Raw genomic sequence first — 26,883 nt, forward strand, 5'->3', positions numbered from 1 at the left:
ATGCGTCATGCACTTATTCAGATGAGTAATTAGACCTGCAACTCCTGACTGAGAGGGAGAAAGCAAGTGATGGGACTGTGTGTACAGTACCCTTTCCCTTCGCTTCCCGAAGTGGAGATGAGGGGCACGTGCTTTCACTCCCGCAGGAAGGTGTGGTACAGACCGAGCTGTGAAGGGCAATTCAGGGACTGTGAGACCACCTTCTTCGTGTGTGTGTGTGTGTGTGTGTGTTGTTTCACTGTTACAAGTCAATTATTGGATGAATTTAAAATTTCTAATAAGGAAAATGAAAACCAAGTGCAAACCAGGAGTGGCTTAATACAGAAGACTCAAATTTTAACCCACTAATTCCCCGCCCATTTCCCATGTGCTTAATTCCCATCAAGCCTTCTGCTCCCGATAAAGTGCAGCTTCCTTCCGGGATGCCAGGTTCCTGGTTAGCATTATGAGGATTGACTGGACCTGACAAGGGACAGTTCGGTGCCAGCATGAAAGAGCAACGTTTCAGAAGCGTTCCCTGCCCACCCGTCACCCCTCCGGAGAGAAAACACGGCGGCGGCAGGGGAGGGAGGGAGAGAACCCTAAGCAGGCCCCACGCCCTGCCTGACACGGTGCTCGACCTCAGGACGCTGAGACCGTGATCTGAGCCAAAATCAGGAGTCCTACACCCAACCAACTGAGCCACCCAGGCACCCCAACAGCAGTGTTTTATAGATGGAAGACGTATCTGCTATCCCAATGAGTGCTTTTCCTTACATAAAATATCCACTTAGACCCTTATCTGGGAGGCAGGGGAAACCTGTGTTAGTCCAATACACAGGGCAGAGATGTCTGCGGCAAAAGGGCCCCCTCCCCATCCTAGAGTGAGTCAGGAGGGGCAGGGGTCGTTCCCCGAGGGCCCACCACGCTGCCCATCAAGAGAACCTGGGAACGCAGGCCCGCAGGCATGCCCGCAGCCTTCGGCACACGACGTTCAAGGGCGGAGGCTGATTCCGCCGGGCTGGAGCTGCCAGGCCCGACTGTGCACGCTGCCGGGATGCAAAACACAAACACCTCTGGGCTCAGAAGCACCAGAGACACCTCGGAAACGAGGCTTGCACTTCTATGGGCATCAGGCACTGGAAGCGAGAGAAAAATCCGCCAGGGACCCACCTACTATTCTGGTGGGACACAGGATCCGAGGGGGCTTTGCCAGGTGTACACAAGACTTCGCAGCCAGCTGTCCGCCTCCTCCGGTCTGCTGAGGGCCCGCAAGTCTCTGGGTGGCCCTTCTAACACGGCACACCCGAGCAGCCCATCATCGAGGGTCCCGTGGGGACGTGCGCCCCTGCTCCTCGGCAAACCTCACGGGCAGGAGCGGACAGACAGCGACTGGAGAGCCTCGGAAGTCAGACCACACTTCTCCTCCATCTGGGAACCCACGGTCAGAAAGCAGCTACAGCAATGACCAGGGGCCTCCCCCGGAGTCCAGAAAACACCATTACAAAGTGGTTTCAGGTAACGTGGTCTCTTCTACACCAGTGCTTCTTCCCGATTTCCACTCCATATGCTTTGAAGTTTACTGTATTTCTGCACCAGTTTGCCAGACGAACTCCTCAGCTCCCGATTAAGGCTAATGTACAGGTTTACATTAGAAAGGGATAAAAATGCAAGCAAGGCTCCAAGTATTTAGGAGCAAGTGGGCTTGAATTATAACTTGTAATTAATTAGTGCAGAGAAGGCGGAAATGAGATCCAAGAAGACTGTTTTTTATCCATGAAATACTCGAATCCCTTTACTCTCCCGCCATCCTTTCCCTGCTTAAAAATGTCAGGCGGGGGGTGCCTGGGTGGCTCAGTGGGTTAAGCCGCTGCCTTCGGCTCGGGTCATGATCCCAGGTCCCGGGTTCGAGCCCCGCATCGGGCTCTCTGCTCAGCAGGGAGCCTGCTTCCTCCTCTCTCTCTGCCTGCCTCTCTGCCTACTTGTGATTTCTCTCTGTCAAATAAATAAATAAAATCTTTAAAAAAAAAAAATGTCAGGCGGGCGAAGCTCTTGCCCGTCACTCATGTCCTCGATAGCCCACCACACACCGCACACGCCTTGTGCCCCCGAGTTTGCCCTCCTGTGGATATTACCGCGGATCCCCGCCGGGGGTGCTCTTGCTCAAGGGCCCAGGTCAAACACGGGGCCTTCAGGAAGGCTTCTTGCCCAAACTGCTCATCTGTGAACTCCTGGAGGTCTGGGGTCCTGTTTTCCTTTAAAGCCGTTCTCCCGGGGACAGAGATAATTGCTCACAGAACTTCCTGGCTGCCTCATCTCAAGTAAACAAAGTGTGTGGGGAACCCCCCCTTCTCAGAGAATGACCTTTGGTCTACAGTTCTGTGTCACAGTCCCGGTCACTGTCCCTCCTTCTTCCCCACTGGTCACTATCCAAATTCCCACATGTCTCCAGAATAAGCTGTTCTCAAGTAAGAGAATCGGCATCAAGTTTATAATTCCAGCTGGATAAGAAGTTTCACTTTTCCCTTCTGAGCCACCTTCCAAATTCACAGTTCTTTTTTGTTGTTGTTTGTTTGATTGTTTTTAAGTACAGGTCCCTGTAAAAGCAAGGGCCCTTCCTGGCAGGGGTGAAGCCCGAGGGTTTAGACTGCGGGCTAATAACCCACGGATGAGGCTGTCCACCTTCGAGTCGGAGTCCCCAAGACACCGCCGGCAAGGGAGGCTGAGGGGGGAAAAGGGCTTAACAGAGCCCAGAAACTGCGCCGGCAGCACACAGGGACGGGACACCTGGCGGACTCGCCCACTGGGGAAGCTCCCATCAGCACCCAGGTTGCCTTCCCCAGAAGGACTGAAGGGGCGGCGACCACCTGACACCTGCGCAGCATCCACTGAACCAACGGGAGCTGCTCGCGGTCGCTAGCCGGGCCCTGCCGCGCACGCTCTCCTCCGCTGAAAAACCGATCAGTCTCGCTTCACAAAGCTCAGTCGATGAAATGCCTTGAGATCTGCTTTAAGGCTGGTTTCTTTCATTCCCCTATTCCTTCCTTGATACGGGGATCAGAAACACAGGAATGCTTAGGAGCTAGGTTCCGCACTCAAACCCCCAGAGCTCAAATCCACCCTGAACGCGTGACTTCACACTCTGCGTGGACTGGCCGTACTGTGAAGCGGGGCCAATAACGTTCCTACGGTAGCTACCGTGAAGATCAGACGGTTTTGCGCACACGACAAGCTTATCACAGTGCCCAACACAGTGAGGGTCAACGAGCTCCAACACAGTGAGGGTCAACGAGCTACTCTTTTAGCTGGCCATTGTCACAGAATTCCTAGTCTCTTCCCTAATTCACCCTCACGAAAGTCATTTCAAGTTATGCCAACACTGAGCCAGGAGTCAAGTCCCTGAACAAGAAATGCATGGCGAGCCCCACATCGGGCTCCCTACTGAGCCTGCTTACCCCCACCCCCCACTGCCTGCCTCTCTCCGGCTACTTGTGATTTCTGTCAAATAAATAAACAAAATCTTTAAAAAAATTAAAAAAATAAAAATAAGTCTGTTACCAACGGTGTGTCCGTCAGGGTGGGATACATGGGGCTCATGCCCCTGAGCTGGGGGGACTTTCATTTGATTCATTCATCCGTGTGCTAGACCTTACAGTTTGTTACTTCCCTGTCTACCACTTACTACTGGTGGATTAAAATATGTGGGACTACCTGTCATGTGTCAAACAATCAGCTCTGAACTAACAGGACAGAGTTCGGTGGCTTGATATAAGAAAAATAGACAAAATAAATAGCTCTTCTGTATGCCGACAAAAATGAAATGTAAGTAAAATATAATTGAAAAATTCTATACACCATTGCTACTAAAATATTTACTCTACAGGGAAAACAACTGATTGAAGGACCAAAAGCTGAAGTAAATGGTGAGAAACGGTGCTCTATAAAGGAACTTTTAAAATTAAAAAGATGATAATTTACTTGCAAAGTATTCTTTTTTATTAACATATGATGTATTATTAGCCCCAGGGGCATAGGTCTGTGAACCATCAGACTTACACACTTCACAGCACTCCCCATAGCACATACCCTCCCTAGTGTCCACAACCCAGCCACCTTATTCCTACCCCCTCCCCCTGGCAACCTTCAGTTTGTTTTGTGAGATTAAGAGTCTCTTATGGTTTGTCTCCCTCCCAATCCCATCTTGTTTCATTTTTTTCCTTCCCTGCCCCCCAAGCCCCCGAGCACCCTGCCTCTCAAATTCCTCATGTCAGAGAGATCATATGATCATTGTCTTTCCCTGACTGACTTCGCTCTGCATAATACCCTCTAGTTCCATCCATGTCGTTTGCAATGTGTTCTTGAAGAACGTATGAGAGAAAAGAAATGAAGGGACCCTGTCCTCCTCGCTGTTAAGAGAGAACAACCTCACAGGCGGGACAAGAGAGGTGGTGCACGGGGCGGGATAAAGACCCTGGAGAGAAGATGAAAGACGCACGGGCGCGGAGCCAGAGGGGCTGGGAGCACTGGAGCCATTCGACAGACACGTGTTGCCTCCTTCCGGTGATCTGCGAAGGGATGGGGTGATCCACAGAATCTCCATGGACGCCACGATGCCCAAAGGTCCTGTCTAACCTCCCCAGCATGGCAGACGAGGACCTTCACTATCTGTTCCTAGTTTGCCCTTGTAGTCTCACCCCCACAGACTCCCCAACGTAAGGCCTTTGACCAGCCACACTGAACTGACCCACTTTGCACCTACGCATTCTGGGGATGACTCCGGCCGAGAATACCGTGTACCTGTCTACAAAACACCTTCCAAACCCAGCGTCTACCTCCACAGCTCCCCCTGCCTGCGGCGAGCCGAGCGAGCCTGTGTGTATGCCCCTGTGGCATCGGAGACGACTATCTCTTCTGGCACATCCTGTGCAGCAGACGACTTACCCGCTGCCAAGCATCGTCTCCTCTACTGGAGACGGAGAGCCTCTCGAAGGCCGCGGCTGTCTCATTCTGCATGCCCTGCATTCTCTGGCTGCAGTGCTTTTAAATTATAGATTAATAACAAGGAGAAAAGCTAAAAGCCCATAAACTTCAGGAAATGTAGAATAATTTAAAATAACTCCAGAGACTGCAGAAGAAATCCAAATGGAAATCAGAAAACGTTTAGAGCTGAATATTTCAGAAGTTTCTAGAATACTAAAACTTGGAAGTTGCAGCTAAGGCATTACTCAGAGAGAAACTCAGGCCCTTTAGCACTGGTGCTTATAAAACACAGAAATTAGACAAGTGATAAGCATTCAGCTTGAGAAGTCAGGAAAAAAATGAGTAAACCAAAAAGTAGAAAGAAGGAAACAAAACCTAAGAACAGAATTTACCCAACATAAAACAAAGTGTAATAGGAAGGAGCTGCTATTTTGAGAAGACCAATAAAGACCAATAAAACTAACAAACCACTCTTGAGCAATAAGACAGGGCACAGAGGATGGCATTAGTGACGCGAAAGGGACACAGCAAATACAGTGGCTCAGAGGCCCATCCTGAAACAGGCCTTGCCGGAGTTTACCCACCATGCCTTAACTACAACTCCCCGTTCAGATCCCACACTTCATTCAGCAAATGGCAATTCTTCTAAAAAGTCCCATGTTCTAATAAAGAATCAAAACTCCTCTGGACCCACCATTCACTTCAGTTTTCCCTAACACATTTCCAAGTCACCACACCCCACCGGACAACGTCGAGCATGTCACACTGTGCCACAAGCCAGCCCGGCACTCTCAGAAGCGTGCGGGAATTTAACACTTCCAGAAGCTTCTAACTTACTCAAGGATGCTAACTTACAAGTGTGCATGACTGAGGAGAAAGCAATTATATGTATAACTCAGGGGAAAAAAGACTTAAAGTTTAGTTTAAGTAGACAAGAATTTAAGTTCAAAATTCTGTTCTATGGAGCAGAAATGTGGACGAGCAGTCATGTTCAAATACATTGACACCTGTAAAGACCTCAGAAAAAATAAGACAATCTGTGTCTAAAGTTTTTAATCTCATTAATTAAAATAAAATTTCCAAATAGCTTAATCTTTTTCTTTTAAAAAACTAAATCTTTTTTATGTTAAAAAACTAAAATCACCCATTCAATGAAAATATGCCAGCTAAGTTTGGGACAGGGTCTGGGCCGAATTCGGTGGTTCCACAGAAGACCACGTACGAACTCTAAGCTCTAAGGTGGTGGGAGAGGCAGGAAGCAAGTTCTTTTGTTTTAGAGACCAGAAATGCAACAGAAACAAAATACAATAAAAAATGAAAATTCAGGTACAGGAATTATGCATTTCATACTGAATAATTATTTCTGCACTGCCCGTAAATCCTCTCTGGTAAGCTGTGCATCTAAAACTCATCGAACTGCCAAGGGGTAAACGCGGCTCCATCCATCAAGCAGCCACTTGACAAATACATTCCATAATAGAAGTTTATTTTTATGGGAGGCTGAATCAAGGACTTTCCCATGCATACAAAAACTTGTCAAAATTATTTATGAGTCTTGCTGAGACACACAATATGTCATATCAAACTCCTATTTTCCTTCCAAGCACAGACTGTCAATATCTCCACTACTATCAATAACGCGCGGCCCCACCGACGGAGGCCGGGAGGAGCCGAGGTCATGTGCGCCACCCGGCCGCGGCCGGAAGCAGCGTCTGGCCGCTGTGCAGCTGTGGACAGGAGATTTACCACCTCGGGGAGGTGCCGCGTAGGTAAGCGCCAGGGACTGCATTCAGAGACTTTGCAACATAAAGTAAAATGGAAACATATGCTTGAAAAATTATGGTGGATTATGGCTGAAGTAAAACAAAAATAACAAGATATTTCTTCTTTCATCTTGCACAGAAAATATTAGTTAGGGCTGATAAAACAAACACTTAAAAGTTGTGCAAATGGCCCGTCCCCACTGAAGTGTCCACCCTGAAAGACTGTTACGATGGCCTGAATCAGAGGGAAAGAGGGGTCTCTCGAAGGTGAGAAGTCGGCCTTGTAAAGGCTACATGAACCTGGCGCTGCCCCTCCTGATACTGCTACCATTTTATTTCATAAGGAAGCATTTCTTTTAGTGAGTTCGGCCTTTCTCTGCTCTGTCACTGTCCCCAGCCCAGCGGCATCACACTGGGAATAACATCAAATGGCCTATGGGCGGTGGGAAAACACATTCTTATTTCCCAGTGCTCAGGGTGATGGAAACGCCAGTCTCCTATCCTGAACTAGCCCCGGGAACATGCTGGATACTGCAAAGGTCTACAGACGCCTCTGGGATTCCCTTACTCTACGAGGAAGTGCGTTTCGCCGCTGCTGTTCCAAGACTGTGCTGTGCCACAAGATCTGGCAAAGCCACGAAGCCCATAAGTTGACCACAAGACCGGAAGCGACTCCCACACCACAATGGCCATGTTCCGACGGCACTGGGTGGGCAGAAAGTGTGAAAGACGGGGGTACTGGATATTTACTTCAGCCTCTCAACACCAACAGAAATACACAGTTGGGAAACCCATGTCAGGACTCCCCTGCTCTCTGCTCCTTCCACCTGCATGGGGCCGGGCGGGGCGGCAAGCCAGCCAGAACGCTGACAGGTCAGTGGCCCGTGTCGCCTGTCCCATGGGAAGCTGCAAGCTCCCAGCCCAGGATGGGCACCAAATGCCCCTGCAGGAGCGGCCAGCCCCCGGGGCTCTGCCCTCAGGGCGAATGACAGAAGTGTAATCACTGTGCCCATCTCACCTGGTCACAAGGATTTCATTCCAGTTCGATTTTGGAGACTAACGCACAATACAGAGGACAGAGTGTGTGCACTGAGTGGACAACACAAAAGTGAGTAGCCAGGCAGGCATGCCAGGAGCATATAGTGTTCTCCCCTGACTGTTTTGTGAATAGGTGAAGGTCCTGATATATAAAAGTGACTTCTGTTTTCCTGGAATGCCTACATTCACTACTAACAAAAATGGGTTTGATGACAGATTTTTTTTTTTGGTATAAGTATCTCCTAAATATTGTATTATTTATTGTGTATCTGAAACTCAAATTGAACTGTGTGTCCCACATTTTTCTTTGCTCTGAGGACCCCACACTACAGGGTTTAGGAAAACAAAGTCTCTCCTCCTCTTCTACAGCAGACAGAAAATCAGGTTGAAGAGCCACAGTTTGCATTTCAGATGACTTAGGTATGGTTATATTATGTGCATTAAATACAGTGTTTCCTTCTACACTTATTACATATAATACTTTAGTATTGTTGGTACCTTAACAACCAGCACTTTTCATTCCTACTTAACCTGAGACTGTGCTCTTTGTCCAGAAAAGCTGCTGACTGCTGTCTAATGATAGTTTGTAACTTAAAAAAAGGAAAAGGAAGGTCTTCTTTCTTTAACAGATACCCATACAATACCTAATTTTCTGGATCCAAGTCTATGCCAACACCTTAAGGTTCCCAGCTCACTGCCAACTTGGAAGCAGTTCATAACACCACGATGTTCTCGTTCTATGAGCTCATTTACTCCTCTCCCAAGCCATCTTGGACTTGAACGATCACATTCGTTTTTCCCACAAAACTACCAACTGCTTAAGCTTGTGCTTAATTTATTCCCGTTCCATTTACCTACCTTCTCAATCTTCCTCTCCTTAGTAAGTCAATTTTTCTCTTTTCCACTTAAAAAAAAAAAAAAGTCACCACGAATATGCAACACCAGACTAATCCAAACAACGCAGGTGTGTGTAGTGTAAAAGGTCCGTGCCCCTCAGGACCCCGTGCGTAGGTCAGTTTGCACGCAAACATGCGCATGTGTACGTGGTTTACATTTTTGTAAGGGAAATGGAACATTGGCTCTACTGGTTTTGGCTTCGAGTCTCTTCCACAGCGTATGACGCATTGCTGGAGTGACTTCTTTCCCGGAGCCTTTCGCAGTGACCCATCCATGCTGATCTCTGGTGCTGAACTCCTACCATTAGAGCCCACATTTCAAAGACACTCTCCCCTCCCTGCCCCCAACTGCCCACTTCCTTCTTCCTTCTGTGCGAGGAACTCTGTTGGCTACTGGAGAAGCAAGCACGCTCGAGGCCTGGCTCCCGCCCCTAGGAGCTGAGGGTCAAGCGGGACCTCACGAGAGCACTCTGAACAGAACTGATCCACTTTTGGCAGGGACTTCTCAAAGACAATTCTGGAAGCAACAAATAATAATCTGCACTGGGATGGCGGGGCAGCAGAGGGACAGACTCCGGGAGGCTATGTTACTACACTATACAAGAGGCCACGAGTACCTTAAACTGGTGTTGGTGCCATCATTCTGGTTAGCATAATCGTTCTCCAAGCACCTTATGTGCACCTGTCCCACCTTTCCCGCTGAAGCACCAGGAGCTCATGCTTACCCATGCTCCACAATGCTCCGGGCCTAGCGTCCATCACCAAACAGGCAGGAACCCACAGATACTAATTATGATTCAATAGTGAAAACCAAATTTTCCTTAATAAAGTGCATCAAAAATTTCAGCAGAAAAAAGGGAGCAAAATGGAAGCATGACAAGGGGTGGATCCTTCACGAAGCTCCTGGCACGGCTGCTGCTTTCGCCCTGCAGCGACAGCCCAGATTTGTCCTCAAGTAGGAGTTATCTCGTGAGAACTCTGACACACACACAGCTTCCATTCTGGAAACTGCTGGTTTAAATCACACGAGGTTGATGATGTTGAAAGACCACGAAGACAAAGAGGCTGTGCCTCGACCGGTATGGTCCCTTCGGCCTCATGACAAGAGAAGGGACTGTGACAACAGAGCAGCGTTCACCCTCCGCGGTACCAACACGTCACGGACTGTAAAGCCCTTTACAGCGAGTCTCTGTTTAGTCTCCCAAGAACCCTCTGAGCTAGGACTATATCACGCCACTTAAAATTAATTATTTCGGAGCAGACAATATATTTACCTAGTTCAAAATTCAAAAGGCACAGACAAGGCTATAAGAAAAACAAACATAAGAAAATCCAATAAAAGTAGATAATGATCTAAGTATAATGTATAAGAAAAGAGAAGCGGATGTGATGGAAAAAGAAAAGGACTTTAGGGAGAAATGGACCAGAGGGGAACGACGCTGGGGGTTCCGGCCATGCCAGGTCCTCCAGGGGAGGCACAGGGGATCTTCCCACATGGAAGCAGGCAGGAGGCAGGGACAAGGCTGGAAGACAGACGCAGAAGAGAAGGGTTCTAGGAACAAGTGGTTTCTTTTAATTCAAGAAGTGATTTTACTTAGCACCTTCCTGTTGCCTTTGCTGAGCCAGGCTGGTCAAGTAAAGAAGAGGAAAGAAAAAACGGTCCCTGCCGCAGGAGAATTAAAATCAAGAGAAACAAGAGCCCATGGAAACACAGGATATTTAAATATCCAGTTAAAGGCTTGTGTTCCAATTCCAGCCATCCTGCAGATGGGACCTTGGGAACAACAGTCCCGGTGCCAGTCCCACCCAAGAGCGGGCACCCGGGTTCCTGTCTTGAAGATGGAGCAGGACAAACATCACACGCATGGCAGAGACCACAAGGATGGAAGAACGTGGGAGTGACCGGCGCAAGATGGGCACACGCGTGGGGTGTTAGAGTCACGGGAAACCACGGAGGTCAGTGGAGAGTAACAGGAGCGAGGGGAGGCCGGGTGGGAAAATGTCTCAGGAAGTGAAGTCCTCAGGGCAGACAAGAGAAGGGCTGGCCTGGAAGGCTGGGGGCAGCCACAGCACGACCAGGGAGCTGCGGGGCTGCACCTTGGGCATGTCTGTCTGAGGCCACTGCCAGGTAAGCAGTGCCCTCGGATGCGGTCACCACCCCGGCCCAGAGGAGCAGCTGGCCGGCCGGTGCTGCAGGGAGAGCTCGGGCGCCATGGTGCAACCCAGGTAGGCGGCATGGCAGTGGCAGGAGTAAGCGATCGGAGGTGACCACAGGACATTTACACAATTTTCATACACGCCCACTGGAGTGGTCAACAGGAGAGAAGTCAGCCAGTGTAACACACCTGTGATGCCTCAGGGGAGCAGATGTGAGGGAGAAAGCAAGATCCTTCCCTAACGGGGAGGACACAAGCTGCTTGCATACGAGCGTCACTCTGAACGGGAAGATGAGTGGCCCGAAGCCAGTCTTTCACCCTGAAACAGGTGCTTACAACCCCGACCCTCACACTTTTAGGGACAAGAAAAGGGCCACGGCTGCCACATCATTTGCTAACAGGGCCTAGGTGGTCAAGTCCCAGATGTTCCAAAGTATGAACTATGATGATATTAAAATGCAGTTGGAAGAGTCAAAATCACCCTCTCATGGGATGGAAATGGTTCCAGAGAACAAAATCCCAAACTCACACAGGGGTGGGATCTTTTTACTTTATTTTCTAAGCTGCTCTGTGTTCCCTCTGCGCTCCACCTAAGCCAGCACTCCCCCCATTCCCTTTTGTTCCGGCGAGTAACTTTGTTAGCGATGCAGTAGGACAGGCGGTAACTGCAGGCCCGACGCGGGCCCCTAATTGTGAAGCTCTTACGAGGGTTGAACCTGATCATTCACTGAATTGTTGAGTTGATGGGATTCGTGTAGCTGGTTATAAATTGATAATCTAAATTAATTCATTCAAGCAGAAATCGATTTTGTAACTCCTCGAGAGCTTGTAATAATGCTTACCTCCCACTGCTAGCTGCATTCTGTGTTTCGTAAAGCTGGTCGGAAGCAGCTGGGTTCAGGTGACCTGCCAGCTCATTAAATCTGTTACATGTTCCTTCTAGTAAATGATATTAAGCTGAAATGTCCTAACGTTGATTTTTTTTCTTTAATTTTACGACAGAAATAACCTAATTTGTAACGCAAAATAACAATCTCCTTGGATTACTTTGCCTTGTTAAAATATTTTATGCATTTTTCATTTACACAAAGGTAATGGAAAAACACTTAAACTATCTGTTATTTAAACCACAAGAGATATGTTACTGAAAGTCTGATAGCTACAAAAATGATTGTCTCTTCACAGTCTTTACTTTATATCTGTAATAAAAGGCAGACAATTCAATTCATTGGTTAGTAAATAAAGTACGATAGTTTTTATTTTATTTTCTCTGCATTGCTAGAACTAAAATCAGATTGCTTTTTAAATTCATTTAGAAATAAGACTCATTACTTTCCTTTCCTCTTTCTAATCTAAAATGTCTAATGTCCATTCGGATCCTCACATTTTCTTCATCAACAGAAGTTGTAACCTAATTCTAAATCCCATATTAAAAGAATCATTTTCCAAGCTATTCACTCCCTGTGTACTGAGGTTGAGTAATGAAATCAGGGCACCTGCCTTTTGTGCATGAGACTATTAAATACTTATTTCTAGTAACCTCCTGATTTCATTTCCTTTCCCTAAATAAATTTTAAAATAAAACCATCCAGGATGCCAGAAGAACAGAGGTAAAATATATCCCCAGGCTCCAAGTGACCAATCATGTTTATTGCTATAATAAGTGATAAGCATTTCTCAAATCAGGAAAGGTGACTAATTGAAGCGCTATTCTCCTTCTTCTCAAAAGCTCGAACATTTACACAGAAGGGACACACTCATCCTTTCTATGGTGTCAAAACCTTTACTACTGTTAAAAATTAAGATAATGCTTGTTGGCCTGCCTTTCCAATGGGACCCGCCTCACGGCAAAGAGTTTATTAAACAGACTGATAAATATAAAATAACAACACGAAATGTGTGACTAGTTTAACACTGAATGCTACTCAGTTACTATTAAAAAATGAATAAGTGATTTTTCTAAATATTATCCCTAGCACTGAACTTAGTATGTAAAGTTTCAAAAGAATTTAGTTTAAAAAATGTCTAAAGACCATAACGACTCATGCAACAGAAGTGAAAAGGAGAATTTTAACATATAAAGAACAAGTGTTTTTATAATCCTAATCTTAAAAGAATTCTTAAAGATTAATTGTTATTTTGAGATGTACATCCCAGGATAAAAACAAATAACACAACCCCTCACTTATAATGTGTGCAGATTTCTCTGGTCTAACACAGAGTTTCTAAGGGGGAAAAAGGAGAAAAGAGAAAAGGGAGGGCAGCTGACCGCATGTCCTAAGCTATGGGAGGCAGGTAGCCCCCAAGTCTCCCTGAGTGAGTCCTCTTTTCTCTTGCCTCTCCCAACCGACCCTCCTCCTGAGCATCTTCCTTAAAAAAGCATGCAGAGTTCACTGACAACTTCTCTGAAAACTATAACCAAGAAAAAAGGAGGGAAAACAGAAATACAACTGACCTAAGTAGGAGAGAAGATAAGGACGGTCCAGAGCCACACACACATTGTCAGCAAAATAACTCAAGAATTGAATGGAAATGCTGATTTCGTTTTGGACTTGCATGGAAGGTTCTGGAACAGTACAGTATACTTTGTCTGGATCTGCACGCTTCACACCTCGCCTACCCAAACTGGTCCGGGGCACTCGCTCTGTCTGGTGACGGCAGCAGCTTCCCAGCTAGTCTCCTGACCCCTCTGTGACGTTCCCGCCACTCACCGGCAGCCCCAACGTGGTCTTCAAATATATGTGATCTTACTGCTGCTCCCTGGCGTGGCAGCTCCCACTGCGAGGCCCATGGAGCCCTGTCCTCCTTCCCTACTTCTCTCTCATCTGCCTGAGACCTCACTGCATGGTCCTTCCAGAAGCTGGACTCAATACACACCTGAATAACAGAATGTTCAGAAAGGGAACTGCATGATCTTAAATGGTTTTTCACAAAAGAAAACACTTGCAGACAGTGAGTAAATCAGATTTCCAACACGTTCCTAAAAAGAGCATGGACACAGAACCATGGTTCATCATTCCTATTACACCTGAGTACCATTCCATCTCCTGGGAATTCCACTGCCTGTATGTCTCGGAAGTCAACAAATCAGTAATAGGCTTTTCTCCCCCCATCACTCATAAAAACTCTACTTTGTCTCCAGATTCACTGTGAATTTTGTTGGAGCCCTTAGCTTACTGCTCAGACTTGCACCCTGAGAAGCACCCCCGTTGGGCCCTTTCTCTGATCTCCCTTCCCTTCAGTCCTGAACACCACTGCCATCCTTCATAAATGGTTTCCCAATCAAGGGACACATGTAGCCAGGAGCACCCCAGCATCTGAGAATCTAAGCGGTGACCCCGGCATATGCATCATGTGACCACCCACCAACAGCGGCCACCCCCCCCCCCCCCGTGTGTCTGCCTCCCCCTTGCTCTGGCCACACCACCCTACCCTGAACGCTTTACACGCTTTACACAGAACACACTCACTCTCTCCTGACTTTTTCCAGTCACTTCCATGCTTCTTCTCAGTTCTCTCTTCACAGGAAATACACAAGTTTCAGCAAATAGTACCCAACTCGGTTTTTACTTTTCGTAACTCCGTAATCAGAAATAATTTCAGGCTTATGGACAATGTGCAAGCAGAGGACATAGGCCTCACTCGTGCTTTTGTCCCCTCACTGTGCATGTGACTTTGTATCGTCTGCTCCCTCTGTATGTGCACTTATTACTATTTTCCTTTCTGTAAATCATTCCAGAGGAAGTCTGCAGACCTGACGCTCTCTTACTTGTACCTTTTTCCCTGTGCGTGTCCTAAGAGCAGAAGCTTTCTCCTCGAATTTCATCAGATGTTCCAGTAATGTAATAATATCAGGAAGAGCAACAAACAGAAAACAAAAAGGCCCCAAGCCAAAACAAACAAACAAAAGAATGAAAAACAAGAAATTTCGGTGCCAGATGCGCCCCTGGCCCATGTCCCATAGGCCCCGGCATGCCTGTCCCTCTCCCGTGGGCAGGAACGGTCCCCATCTCCCCAGATCTATGGTGCTCTGGTCAGAGACAAAGCGTACAGGCCAGTCACCGAGTAGAACCCCCTCCACGTGAGCGGACTTCACTCCAATTACCCTCCGCATCCTCTACCGAGAAAAAGCACTTCTCACTCATCTCAAGCATCAAATCCAGCTCAAAGTATATTTTTCCAACGAGTTCTCCTTTGACCAGGGAACACTGTTGGCTGCCGCCCATGCTGTGCTGCCCTTGGAACACTCCGCTTCCACCTGATTTTTTAAGACCCACTTGGTTGAGGAACATCTTAGAGTCAGTCAGTTGGACACAGAAGCGTGTGGTCAGGTGAGCTGGACGAAATGCACGCACTCTGGCAGCTCTCGCCAAAAGTAAGATATACAGTATCACCCCCCCCACGCCCAACAGGTTTCCTCGGAAGCCCCCATTCCGGCCCCAGATCTGGTGTTTATCACTATCGACTGAGAACGATCGTCACAAGCTGAAAATAAATGGACGCGCACAGTACTGACTCGTTTGTGTCCGGCATCTTGGGCTCGGCGGGAGTTTTCCAACTGATCCGCGCCGCTGGACGTGTCAGCAGTCAGCTCACCTTTATCGCCGAGTAGTACTCCACGTGTGGGTAATCTGCCTACCCATCCATCCGCTGACGGGCACTGGCATTACTTTTAGCTTTGGCTATTAGGAACAGAGATACTAGAAATGTGCAGATAGGAGTCTCTGCACGGACATCTGCTCTCATTCCTCTCGGGTGAATTCCTCGGCCTGGAATGGCTGGGTCATATGGTAAGTAAGTATATGCTTAATTTTATAAGAAACTGTTAAACAGTTTTCCGAACTGGCTGTACCATTTGACATTCCCACCAGCAATGCACGACAATTCCAGATGCTCCACGCCCTCCCAAACATTTGGCATTCTCAGTCTTGTTAATTTGAGCCATTTTAGTGGCTGCAGAGTGGCTTGTCATTATGGCTTTAATTTGCATTTCCCTGATGACTGGTGATGTTTTAGATCATTTCATGTGCTTTTTTGGCCATTTGGATACCCTCTTTTACATATTTTTTCTTTGGTTCTGTGTGTTCTTACAATCAAGCTCTGGTTGTCCTTTGTGTATTCTGGATTCTCTCTCAGATATATGCTTAGCAAATACTTCCTCTTAGTCTGTGGCTTGACTTACTTTTTCTAACGGGGTCTTCGGAAGAGAAGTTATCAGTTTTGATGAAGGACAACTGACCAGTGTTTCCTGTAATGGGCTGTCCTGTTTGTGTCTTAGCGAAGATGTCTTTACTCACCAAGGTCAAAGAGACTTTCTCCCACATTGCCTCTTAACAGTTTTACAGGCTTAGATTTTATATTTGGGACTGTAAATGCATTTCGAGTTAATTTCTGTGAAGAGTGTGAAGTAAGGGTCATGATTCTGTTTTGTTTTTTTTTCCCTGTATCGGTATCCAAATATTCCAATGATTTGTTAAAAAAAATAACTTTTTTCCCTTTGCAGAAAATCAACTGAGCATGTTATTTCTATCATTACACCCAGACCATCCTATCTTGGTTACCAGAGCTTCATAATCAGGTTGTGTAAGCATTCTATATTTTGTTCTTTCTCAAAATTGTTTTGACAGGTCGAGATCAGCTTAAAAATTACTACAAAGAAGCCTAGGACTGTGAGGGATCTGCAGATCACTTTGGGGAGAAGTGACACTACCAATACTGGAATAAAAATTTCATTTTTACTTATTTATGCATACATTTTATTCATGGGCATGGGCCGCGTTTTATTGACTTGTGTATTCGACCCTCTACCTTGCTACGGACGTTACATAGACTTGACGTTCAAGGAATGATTGTTGGCTTCAAGAATGACTAGCCCCAGATACGGCCCATGTTTTACTTTACCTCCGGATGGGGTCAGCACTACTGAACTAATTTGCTGAAGCTTGCACAGTTTCTTATGGACAGAGCTGTCATTTCTGTGTGTCGACGGCTGAAACGTCAGTCTAAGACCTCTAGGCCCGGGGCATCTTAAAATTTCCCCTCAATGAGAAACTCCACTCTAAGCTTACTGCAAGTAACAGGACCTTGGGAAGGTCCGTCAGTGGCAGTTCCGTCTCGGACAGAATCTCAAGTTCCACCTTAGGCGACTCTTCCAGATTTTCTTGACCTTACACAGCTTTTGTACATAAACCTTCAGCTTTCCACGCAATACGTTGCCCCCCGCCTTCTTTTGACGCGCTCCAATCCTGCTGGCCTCTGTGCGGGCTGTTCCCTCTGTTCACAACACCCTTGTGCCAGGCAGATCCGTGAGGAATTCCTTCCCTTCTTCAGGTCTCCTCAGCTGTCCCATCTCCACAGGCCCAGCCGGACGTCCCGATTTCATACCGTCACTGCCTGACCCTCCTCACGCAGCTGCGCCTGCAGACCCCAGTCTCTGGTCCTCCGCTCCTCGCCTTTCACAGCGGTTTGCCTGTAGCCGATCGCCTGGCGCACTTACTAACCCTTCCGCTGAGTGTCTGTCTTCTGCCGGCAGAAAAGATGCTCCATGAGCGGGCATCTTTGTTTTTTCATAGATTCACCCTCGTGCCTCAGAGCAGTGCCTCACCTAGGGCTCAGGAGACTTCTGCTGAGTCAGGGAATGAGTCTCTTCCCTCCCCTACGGCCACAAGCACGACTTCGGTTCTCACGGATGTGGTGGTGCCGGTGTGACAAGGTGGGGAGGCTGAGGAGCCTGACATCCTTGCCGGCTCGCCTGGTTCCATTTGAAGCTGGGAAGTGATGACGGACGTGAGGATCGTGGGTAAAAGAAAGCTTCAGACCCACTCTCTTCTCTCAAAATTATGTAACAAAACTCATCAGAGCCAGGGAATTCCAATGAGGCCACTGGGCTGCACTTCAGGCTCTGAACGCCGAGCGCAGGACTTATCTGAGAGTTTGAATGCAGTGGATGAAGTGTCGTCGCCTGGCCACTGGGAAGATTTACTCGGCTCAGAAATGTAGAAAAATCACTGAGCATAAAGCTCAACTTACTTCACAATGTCCACAGAAAGCCCATTAAGATAAGGATAAATTTTGGGAAATGTTATAGAATAGCCATGTTTAAATTTAGTACCAATATTGAATACTTATCGATTTTAAAGAAGAATATATGTGCCTATGCTACAATGCTAGTACACCATTTTAAATAGAAAAATTACCACACGTGACTCACTTCACTAAAAGAGAGACTATTCATCTTAATTGCTCTTATATATTTACATTTCTCTAATTTTTATTGGTGCCAAACCATTTAAAATATACAGTTTTAGAAACCCAATGTGTTACAGAAAATGGGCTAGTCAGAACCAGAACCACTGGAGGCCTCGAGGCACGGCTCTCCAACAAACACAATCCAAATGCATGTGTGTGCCCGGGAAGAGCGACACGAAGGTGACGCAGGGGTCTCTCTGCTTCCCTCAGATTTGGGTCTCCGGGTGCTTCTCTCCAGGTGCTCCGCTTCTGGGCCTCACCAAATGTAACTGTCTCACGATTTCTTTGAATTGTTATAAGTGGGGCCTTAAATGAACTCGGAAAAGTCGCCCTGGTGACAGCGTGCGAGGCAGGAGCTGAGACCACAGGTGAGGCCGGTTTCCCACGCTCAGGCCCTTGGTGCCTTGCCAGCCCGGTCCTCGGACCGCTCAGGGCTCGTCAGTCTTGGCCGACGGCAGCTCAGCGGCTCCTTCACCCTCACTGGGCCCCAGACGTCTGGGCCACCTGCGTCCTGAAGACGGGGAAGGACAGACCCACATTTCCCCCCCCACGAGCTCCGTCGACGTCCGCAGTAAAACGCGCAGAAGAAGACGGGCTCCCTGACAGGGCGGCTCCACGCCCGGCCCAGCCATGCGGCGCGCCGATCCCCCGCACGCGGCTGGGGCGTCCGACACCGGAGGCCGAGGTCAAGAGCTCAGTGTGAATTTGTGTTTGGCTCCTGGAGGAAGAGTTAACGTGGCATTTGAGAATGCTCAGCGGACGTGTTTCCCAGAAGTCACCACTGCAAAAGTGAGTTCAAAAGGAGCTCAGCCCTCAACGCTCTACACCGTGTCCGAATCATCTTGGGGCTATAAACCCAGAGTTGAAATGTTCAGGAAACCCTGTCAATTCTTTTGCTTTTGAAAGAGATTTCTGTTGTCATACACACGACTTCAAATGTTTAATAGCATGCAGAAATGGAAAATAATCAGAGAGTGTCAACATGAATCAAACCCAGGAATTTAAGGGAAAAAAAGATAAAATTAAGACAAAATTTACTTTAATGACCACAATTTTGCTGTAATTTTTTAGATTCCCTTGGCAATTGCCCTATTTAACCAAAACCAGTCCCACTGAAGTTGGTTGGGATACAGTAAGTAACTAAGTACAACATTTGGCGATGAACTTAAGGTTCACAGAAGGAATTAATTGGAACCTGCACAAGGAGAGTTTCATTTCTGTATGCTTAACGTTCTGCGACCCCAGGGACTTCAAGCTTCAATGATGTTTATTACCTTCTACCAGCTCTGCAATAATCTTTAAGACTATGTCAATAATAAGTCACAGAAACCACCAAAACTTTTTCTAGAAGTAGCTATTTTTAAGTTTGGTAAAGCAAAATTTAAAAAAAAAATCTTAGTTTAGGACCCTACAAGCTACTTAATATTAGGCATGTAATTTTCAGGAGAATTTTAAGGAAAACACCACTATAATGACTAAATTTATGGATGCAGCATATAAGAAGGAAAATATAAAGAAAAATGTAAAGAAAGAACTAGCACAGAAAATCAAACTTTTTTTATGACTAAGAAATACAATTTTGTACCTAAAAGGTCAAGCCCATTGATTTCTCAGAAGTAACAAATAGTCTGAGTCATGTCATGTGCCCTTCCCTTCCACGCTTTTGGGGTAACCTGGGTACGCCTCACCTCAGCAGGCGCTACGGACCGTAGGGCACCCAGGCTGAGTGAGCGCTGTGCTCAATTTGGAACAAAACCCACCAGTTCTGTTGCTACCACCACAGTCAAAGACGGGAAATTTCTTACCACCCCAAAAAGGTATGCCATGATTCCCTCAACTTTGTGCCCTTCGTGGTCAACAAACTCCCACAACCTGGCAATCAGAGCTTAGCCTTCTCTCCCCTGAGGTTTGCCTTTTCTAGAGTTTCATATACATGGAATCACGCAGCACATTCTCTGTTTGGGATGTGTCCACGCTGTTAGCTCGAGTCTGTTCTCACCAAGCAGGGCTGCAGCGACCACAACGTGCTTACCCACTCATCTCCTGCCAGGCGGTTCGGCTCTTCTGATTGAAGCTACTATGAGCGCTCCTGGACAAGTCCTTGTGGGGACACAGGCTTTCGTTTAAGTAAACACCTGGGGGTGGAAATGCTGGGTTGTATCGCAGGTGAATATTTAACTTCGTAAGAACGTGCCAAACTGTTTTCCAGAGTGACTGTGCCATTTCACACTCCCAGGAGCTATGTATGCCAGTTCCGGAGGAAGCATATCCTTGTAACATTTGCCAACATCAGTCTTTTAAATTCTAGCAATGTTAATGGAGAGGTTTTGGGGTTTAATTGCACCTCCCGTGATGTTGCACACCATTTCCTGTGCTTTCTGACCATTTGTATATGTGGGGGTTTCTTTTCTTCTTTTTTTTTTTTTTTTTTTGCCATTTCTTACTTGGGATTTGTCTTATTATTGCCTTGGAATTTGTTTTTTGAATATTCTAGATTGGAAAACTACATCAAATATATGTATAGCTTTTCTCCTTTTCTTAATGGCATCTTATAAAAAGCAAAAAATTTCAAATTAGATAAAGTTCAATTTATCAATTATTGTTCTTTTTCATTTTGTGTTTTTCATGTATCTGGAAAAAAATCTTTGCCTATCCCAAGGGACAGAAACATTTTCCTCTATGTTTTCTTCTAGAAGGTTTAGAGTTTAAAGTTTTTTATTTATTTTGAGTTACTTTTCTGAATACTAAGGGTCAAGTTTCATTTTCTTCCATGGATAGACAAATATTCCAGAACAGCCTGGTGCAAAGACTGATCTTTCCTCCTTGGCACCTTGTTGAAAATCAACTGACCATGTACATGGGTCTAATTCTGAACTCTACTGTGTTCCATGCTTCTATATATTGTTTCTTCCCTAATTAATTCAAGATTTTTATTTTAATTATTTAAATAAAATTTGTCTATATTTAAGGTATCCAACATCATGATTTATATGCACGTGTAGTAAAATGATTACTGTAATTAACCTAATGAACATATAATTACATATCCATCTCCTCACATAGTTCTTCCTTTTCTTTCTCTCCCTCCCTACCTCTCTCCCTTCCTTCTTCCCTCTTTCCCTTTCTCTCTTTCCTTCCTTCCATCCTTCCTTTTGTCTTCCCTTTTCTTGGTGAGAGCAAGTTACCCTTTCACTGAACTTCCAGCATTCAATACGGGATTATTAACTACTGTCAGCATACTATACATTAAATCTCTTGACTTCTCACTGCACGTAACTACAATTGTGCACCCTTTGACCAGTGTCTCCCATTTCCCTACCTCCCCACCCCGGCTGATGACCTTGCATTAGAGTAGATCTCAGAATCAGGTATGAATGTTTTCCAAGTTTGTTTCCTTTTCCAAAATTATTTTGCTTATCACAAGTTCTTGTGATAGACATTTTGGAAGCTTCCTCTCAGTTTCTATTTCTGCCAGAGCTGCCCAGAACTTGGACTGGGGTAGCGTTGAATCTGTAGATCAATTTGGGAATAACTGACATTCAGTATTGAGTCTTTTCCTCCATTAATGTGCGACCTCTGTTTACCCAGGTCTTTGGCAACTCCTCTGAGTGGTGTTTCATAGTTTTTTATTATTCAGATCTTGAACAGATTTTAAACAATGTATCCCTAGCTATTACCATTTCTTTTCTCAGCTCATTTCTTTCCAGTTTTGCTTTAAAAATTTAATTTTGTTGACTGTATTTTTCCACCTTTGAATTAAGCCACCAGGACTCAGGATTAGCAGCTTCGCCCTCCCGTCAGAGTTGATGCAGGATGCTATTCTCTCCAAGTATCACTTCCGTTCCGGCCAGCACAGAGCGTGAGGGACAGAGGAGAAGCGTTGGGAGACTTCCTGGGCATGCGACTTCTGTGCAGCCCACCCGTTTGAGAAGACAGACACAGACGCTGCACGGGAGCCCACGGTGTTTCACGCAGACTCTGGCTGGGTCTGGTAGTGCGGTGGAATCTATAACAACTCTTCAGATTGCTGTAATAAATCTGACAGACATTGATGATGTCATCATCTATCACAGGAGCTGTAAAATAAATGTGATCTTAACACCTTTGGACTTATCTACTTATAGATTCAAAGCCTGATAAAAACTCACTTGTATGGATATAGTCATGTGCTTTCTAAGCAGTATTAGCTTCCCAATGTTAAATGCATGTTAAAAGTATGCCTTTCTAATATATGTGCGCACCTCAGCAACTAAGTGTATCATTGAGACATATGTAATTTCTGGTAAAATTCAGGTTGCCCACATAGAGCAAAAACAAATATTCCTAAAAACTCAAAAACGCCTTTATATGAAAGGAACTAGTCTTAATATTTTAGAAATGATGCTAGATACAATATCACATATTATAATATCATAGTCACATGTATTACCATGTCAGAGAGACTTTAAGAAAGACAAAACTACCTTAAGAAATCTCCCTCTTCCCCCTTCTTTCTCTTGGAAATAACAGCAACTATGAGGGAAAAGTGGAAGGTTCAAGGGGCATTTTATTAGCCTTACACAGAACAAGGCCAACTCTCCAGCCACAAATCCACTGCAACGTATCTGCGAGTGCGGGCGCACGCGTCCCGATCTCCGTCTTGTAAGGACGGAGGAGCATCAACTCCAGTGTCCGCCTTCTCTGCGGAAGAAGGTCTTGTGCTGTGTCTCTTATTCTCAGAGCGAAAACTCGGAGTTGCTTCCAAATCTACACGCGGTTGTTACATGGCAGCTCCAAGTGAAACTGTGGCCGAGAACGAATTATCAAACAGATGAGGCTCCCGGACGGGGAGGGGCTGCCGTTCCGAGACGCTCCTGAGTCCTCACCGAGGCAGCAGTCATCTGTCAACTGACGGTCGGTGAACGGGCGCTGCCGAGAAGCAGCGTTAACTTGTCGCTTCTTCGGAGCGTGTACCGTCCACTTTGGTGATGATTCCTCATTTCAGAACGTGCCAAACGCCTCCTTCGGCAGCAGGGTGACACGCGGCCGCAGTACGCCGCGGCGAGAGCTCTCTGGCCGTCCATGCGGCCTGCCCGTGCCGTCCATGCGGCCTGCCCACGGACCGCGAGGACGCCCACGGGCCGCCGGGGTTTGCTCCTGCTTCGCCTCCCTGACTCGCAGGATGTCGGCATCGCCCGTCAACACCCGCCCGCGCTGCACCGAGTGCGGAGCTACGAGCCAACCGGGCCCACCAGGCGCGGCTGACACCTGCGGACGCAGTGAGGGCTGGAGTAGGACACACAATGACCCTGGGACCACACCGCAGGACGGTGGCTTCACCCACCCTTCACGTTCCATCCACACAACGGTTCTGTGAGTGGGCCGAGACGCTAATACTGTCGTACAAGCAGAAAAGGGACACTCAAAGAGATCAACACGCCAGACCCCGTCCTGGGGCAGGGCTAGAACTCTGTGCTGATAAAGCCAAAACCCTAGACCGTCTGCCTAGAGGGGACCCGGCCAAAGGTGACAGGGGCCCTGGCTTCCACTTTTCTCCCTTCTTGTCCCACATCAGGGAACGGCTGTTTCTATACTGCTCTTGCTTCCCAGCGGCGTGAGGTAGCAGGCAGCACAGGCTACTTGTGGGTCCCCTGTTCTAAGCAGGGGCCCACTGCCACCGGCAGCAGCTCTCATGGGGCGAGGGCTGGGCCTCTGCCCTGTTCTCCCTGCAGGGATTCTGGACTAGAAAGACTTAGAGCCACACTCACATTGTTCTCTTAAATCCCAGACTTTGGGGACTGTATTAGTTAGAAGACTAAAGACTTCCCTTCTTTTCGTTAGCTTTTCCAAAGGGCAATCCTAAATTAAGGGATTGTGATAATTCATCAGGACCCCAAAGATCTATGCTTTGTTTTCACTGTTCCTATCCATGAATAGCGCTAGGCTCCAAATCTGCCTCCTTTCAGTTATCTCATAAAGAAAAAATATACTAAAATGATGTAGGAAACATTTTTAACTATAAAGAAATTCGCATATGTTGGCTTAAAAATATTAGTCTTTGAGAAGTTGATTTGCATTACTACAGTTTTCTTTCTACCCGACTTTTTTTTTTTTTTTTGAAGATTTTATTTATTTATTTGACAGAGAGAGATCACAAGTAGGCAGAGAGGCAGGCACAGAGAGAAGGGGAAGCAGGCTTCCTGCTGAGCAGAGAGCCCGGTGCGGGACCTAATCCTTGAGATCATGACCTGAGCTGAAGGCAGAGGCTTTAACCCACTGAGCCACCCAGGAGCCCCTCTACCCGACTTTTTAAGGAAACACATTTTCTGTACTCGAAGTGGAGCAATACGTAATCACCTTTTTTTTTCTGTTTGTGTATTTTATTTCATTTTTGTCCTGAAGAGAAACATGTTAATGTTTAAAGGGTATTTTAAGGAAGTAAAAATTATCAGAGTAGTGAACAAAGTGAAAAGTTAAGCTTTCTAACTGGCAAAAGGTGATTCAAATAAAGAAATGGTAACTGTAGAGATACCAAGAAAGGAGCATTCTTTAGTATTCTTTCATTTAAAGAGTTTTTAACCAAAATCAGGCTCAAATTTTGAAGATGCAGTAAGTCTTACAGGGCACTAATGCATCACGCTGTACTAGCAAAGGTAATTCCTATATTTGAGAGTCCAGTATAATGTTCTAAAAATAAAAACACTGTCGATTTTTCTAGCTTGTACTGAGACTGAAATACATGAATATACCTTTAATAAGGAAAAAATTCAGCTCCATTCAAATTCAGAATCAAATCCAACCATCTTTAGCGAACCTGAGAAAACGGTTCTGTTATGTTACATTTTGTTTACTACAGACCCAGGACGCACCCCTCACAGCCTTTGACCCCTGGAAACCATCCACCAGAGGGGATCATACTTATCATACTTGCTTAAATGAACTCACATCTTGCAATTGCTGGCAGCATTTCTGACCAAGAACTTAGAATTAAATAAATCACAGAAACAGTGTGGGGTTTTTCCTGACCGTCATCTAATTTTTTAAGTTTGAGGACTACAGCACCTCGTTGGTTTTCAATACTCTTTGTTGGATGTTGGAGGACTATCAAAAGGCTTGAATTGCAATAAACTGAAACTGTGTTTTAAGACCTATAAAAAGGCATAAATACACTTACATACTAAGCCTAACTGAACTCTAAACATAAAGCACATAACATTTTGATACTGGATTAAATGAACATATAACCAATATTCATGTACTGTAAACAAAAATAAAATATTTAATTTACTGGTCTTGTTAAATTTTATGACAGTTTTTGGTGGGGATGATTCGGACGGTCCAGGTGCCTATAAAAAAGGAATTTGATGCTTTTTTCCTTCTGGCAACTTGACTTGTGAAAGCAGAGACACTGAAAATCACAGCACTCCTCTCCAAGATATACTCAGGGTGGCTCAGGCCCATGAAAGGTAAGCGGGGTGCGGCGCACGCTGTCACTGACATAGGTTGTAACGTCCCAGCTCTAGTTCTGTTGACTAATGGCCATGGAAATATGAACAAATCACTTAGCTTTGCTAAAGTCAATTTCATTTTCTATAAAGCAAGAATGAGGTATGGCTTATCTATCTCAGAGGGTTGTTATCAAAGGATACAAGTTGTTTATTATATGTTATCAAACTGATATGTTATTACGCCAAGTGTGGAACAAATGTTAAAACAGCGTCATTTAAAAAAAAAAAGATCTGTAAAAGAAAGTCAGAGGAGCCAGGACAGTTCCTGTCCTTCCCTCCCTAACCCCCACGCAGCTGCAGGTAGAACTGCTCAGTGTCAGCCAGCAGCGCGTCACTGGGAAACGCCACCACCGTGAGACCCTGATTTCTTATCCTCTTCCATGGCCATATGCCTTTCAGCTGCTGGCCACCAAGGAAGACATGGGATTGCCATGAAACACTGGGTCACGTATGGCGCTTCCAAATTTGAACTGGAATCTTCACTCCTTTCTGCAGTAATCGCTATGCTTGCAAAACCCCATTGTTTTACTTTGCTAAGCTTTGGCGATGGCAAACATTTCTTCTATGTTGAAATCCTACTCTCTAGCACTACCTGAGGGAAGATGGACTGATTAAATCATTCAAAAATAACAGTATCTACAGAAACGGCGATGGGGAGTATGAATTACGTGCTAGACCTCTGATGTAGGAACTGAGCCAACACACTGAAAATGCTCCATCCCACTTCCGTTATTTTCAATTTTAGCATGAGATTTCAGCACTTCTCACTTCATTTGGGAGATTACAAAGGGAACTGCTGATTCTTCAGCCTCCACTGGTGGGAGCTGCAAATTAAGCTTAGAGTCTGACCACACCTGCCTGACCAGCACCTGCCCTGGGGGGATGAACAGGGAGGGGAGAAGGGAGGTCTGAGAGCGCACACTTAGTGATGGGCCACCAAGTTACCACCCAGAGCACAACACTGGCCACAGGGGCTGACAAACCAAAGGGGTGTGATGGGAAGCGCATCGGGAAATCAGAGGGGGCTATCAGCACAACAGCAAAGCCTTTCTTGTGACACTTTTCCCTCTGTGATCTATGTGGCATAACTGGCTGGTTTGTCTTTTTGGTGAAAAAATCATGTTCTTGGTTCATAAAAAGCTATTACAGTGGCAGCATTATTAGGAAAACTAAGTGATGATAAAAGGTAAAAAAAAAAAAAAAAAAGTCCCAAAGAACTTTATACCTGGGAAGTAAGCCTTTCAGGAATAACAATGAGCAGAGTTGATGAGTTTCTTTGGAAGAAAAAAAAGTTCTAATTCATCAATTTTTTAAAAAGGTAACTGAAAAGAAATGA

General features: G+C 46.0%; 1 protein-coding gene across 8 annotated transcripts in view; it reads right to left on the reverse strand.

Moving 5' to 3' along the window:
* Window positions 1-26,883, reverse strand: part of ZNF407 (zinc finger protein 407) — a 427,984-nt gene that overhangs the window by 55,669 nt on the left and 345,432 nt on the right. The gene's annotated exons all lie outside the window — the stretch shown is intronic.

Source organism: Lutra lutra, chromosome 12 (genome assembly GCF_902655055.1).
Source record: "Lutra lutra chromosome 12, mLutLut1.2, whole genome shotgun sequence".
In the NCBI taxonomy this organism is placed as follows: Eukaryota; Metazoa; Chordata; class Mammalia; order Carnivora; family Mustelidae; genus Lutra; species Lutra lutra.